The sequence below is a fragment of the Rhagoletis pomonella genome, unplaced genomic scaffold, assembly GCF_013731165.1.
Source record: "Rhagoletis pomonella isolate Grant_MI unplaced genomic scaffold, Rhpom_1.0 Rhpom_scaffold_00003, whole genome shotgun sequence".
Taxonomy (NCBI): domain Eukaryota; kingdom Metazoa; phylum Arthropoda; class Insecta; order Diptera; family Tephritidae; genus Rhagoletis; species Rhagoletis pomonella.
In genome coordinates, this window is record NW_023458557.1 from 74,100,134 (window position 1) to 74,103,037 (window position 2,904).

The 2,904-nt window shown below is 31.2% G+C and overlaps 1 protein-coding gene across 1 annotated transcript in view; it reads left to right on the plus strand.

The window, feature by feature from the left end:
- Positions 1-2,904, plus strand: part of LOC118736366 — a 443,387-nt gene that overhangs the window by 49,241 nt on the left and 391,242 nt on the right. The gene's annotated exons all lie outside the window — the stretch shown is intronic.

Genomic DNA, 2,904 nt, shown 5'->3' on the forward strand with positions numbered 1-2,904 from the left:
CATCCCTATTCAGACGAGGCGATTTTCGATTCAACACGAATCGTTATTTACATTATTGAAAATGAATTTAAATCGCAAAATTTTATCAATTGGCGTAAATTTGGTAAGCCAAGCGTTGGTAGAAGTGCTTTTAGCGAAGCTGAAAGATAAAATAAGAGTAAAAAAGTAGAAAAGAAGAAAAAGTATGTATACAGAACAGTGTTGGCATTTTTGGTACAATTGTACTTGTTTGATACAATTTCATTTACAATATACTTTCCTACTACGCAGTACTTTTTAGTACAATTTTGTAATCAATACTAAAAATATATAGCTCTGAAAATTCACAGCAAAAATTTTTTTGTATTCTCTTTTGTTCGCCTGTTCGTATTTACCTTTGTAAGTTTTGAAAAATGGCTTGAACGGACCAGTATACTATAGCCTAGGCAAATTTTTAAAGAAACTTTTCGATACTAAGTTTTATTTAAACAAAATGTCGAAGTCAGCTTCATATAGAAACAAAGTCTTCGTTAGTTATAAGAAGAGATTTTCTTAAATATAATACCTTTACGGCACTCACATATTGACAAGATTTTACTATTTATTTTATTATTCTTTAATTTTAATTATCTGTTTATAAAATATAATGTATTCTTTAAGAAAAACCGTATAAAGCCAAGATTAAATCTTTGCGAAACATCCAAAAGAAAACATACTTTCGTAAAAATTTCGAGCTTTATTAATATTCTTTAGTTTTTAGCCCATTAAATTTTAGTATAATAAAGTGCAAGTTTAAAGTAGCTGGGACTTACCGTTGAACTCGGCAATTTTTTTTGTCGGCGATGTCAGCTGTCAGAAAATTAGCAACACCTTCATCAAAGAAATCTTAAAAAACTTTGTTATATTAAAATTTAATGGGCTAAAAAACCGCACACTCAAAATAAATCTAGGAAATCGAATTAAAAAGTTCGAAATTTTTACGAAAGTGTGTTGGTTTTTTTAATGTTGCACAGAGTTTGAACCTTGGATTTGTATGGCTTTTCTTAAAATATAAACAGTATTTAAAAAAAATAATTAAAATTGAATAATAATAAGATAAATGGTCAGATCTTGTCGTAAAGTTTTGATAAGCACTTGAAGTGCTATTAAAATGTCAAATTTTAGTACTGAATCCAAAGGAAAATGTCTCTTTTATCCATTAATAATAACTTAAATATGCTTTTTGTTAAGATGTATACCTGAAAATGTGTACATACATATTTGCGTTAAATGCAGTACATGTGCGCGTGGAATCAATTTGTAAAAGTGTAAAATACGTAAACGTATGTACATAAACAATAAAACTTTCTCATGAATACCATTGGTCTTGAAGGGAATGTACTAAGAAAATATATGAGCGAATCAAAAAGTGTATACAATTTATAGCCGAAAAGTACATTTTTTGTATAGATTTCGTACTGAAGGAACAATTTCATATCGCAACACTGATACAGAATGTAAACAAACACAGGGTTGCAAGGAAAAAAAGTTGAACGAGCTCAAAGTTGGCTGGCGACCAACTTTGTTGAAAGCGATTAGTTGAAAGGCCGTTCGGACGAGGCGATTTTTGCTTTCAACTAAAAGTTGCCTGAAAAATCGCCTCGTGCGAATGCCCTATTATCGAATCGATACGATACAAGGGTTCTGGTACTCGATTCCAAAAAATATCTTTTGAACACTTTCGAGTAAAAAGTATCGGTATCGAATGGCAAAAATATCGATATGGTATCATATAGTATCGAAATTTGTGTCCCTAATAACAAGAATGATATTATACAAGATTTCGCATTCCCGGCGGCGCACAGTGGTCCAATGTGCAAAGCTAGGGTATTTTAATTAAATTTTTGGTTTGTAATTTTTCAATAAAATTTTTATCAAATATGCAAGAATATTGTCTACTTAAGAGTAAATACAACTTTGTTTGAAAAAATTTGGCTACATATAAACATAATGGTATCCAAAAGTCATAGTAAGCAATAAGTGAAAAATGAAGTTGTGCGTACAACGAAAACTGAGTATTTTGAAGGCTCAATAACTTGTTTAAAGAAACTTTGTTTTAACTTCATTTCTTTCTCCGTCATTGTTTTAAGTAAGAAAATTCAGGAAATGTAAAAATTATTACCGAAGTGGACGTACATATTTTTTGGTGAGTACCAAATTATTATTATTTTTTGTTTTTGTAGAAGAAATCTTTCTTATATGGCGGAATATAGATCACTTACTATACTTATTCTCTCGATTGATGTATATACTAATGGAATCCAAAAAAAAAATTCTGCGGCTAGCTGCGGCACCCATACATTTATTTTCAATTTTCAAAATGACTCCTAAAATTTCAAGACAGGAAATTTTTGATTTATGGCTGTCGACCCCTAAAAATGAAAGACTTGATGGAATAATGGATTTTGTACCAGGGAATATCAGTTTAGGATCTAGTGATAGAATCAAATTTGTTAAATTGAAATCACACGTGCGAAGTTAATTCAGAATTTGGACCTAAAGTGGACAAACGTTTTCCGAAGGAGAGCGGTTTGTTACTACAAATAAAGATTGGCTATAATTTGAAAAAGGCTTGTCACAATTTGTGTGTTCTAAGTTTGGTAAGCCGACATTTTCTGCTGGTAGGCCAGCTAAAAGTTTTGAAGACCGTTGCCAAAAAGTTAAAATGAAGAAAGCTAATGAGCTTTCGAAAGTTATCGAACCAGATGTATTTCTTTTTGGTCACTGAATTAAAAATGAGATATTCAGCTACGCTATTTAATGAGCTTTTAAGTGCTTCTCCAGAAAGAGGTCCTGCTATTAAGAAGGTCTTATTGGCAAAGAAGAGTCCTAAAGGTATTGTTTAGGCGCGTCTGCTAACACCAGGCGCCTAAATACATGCTATGT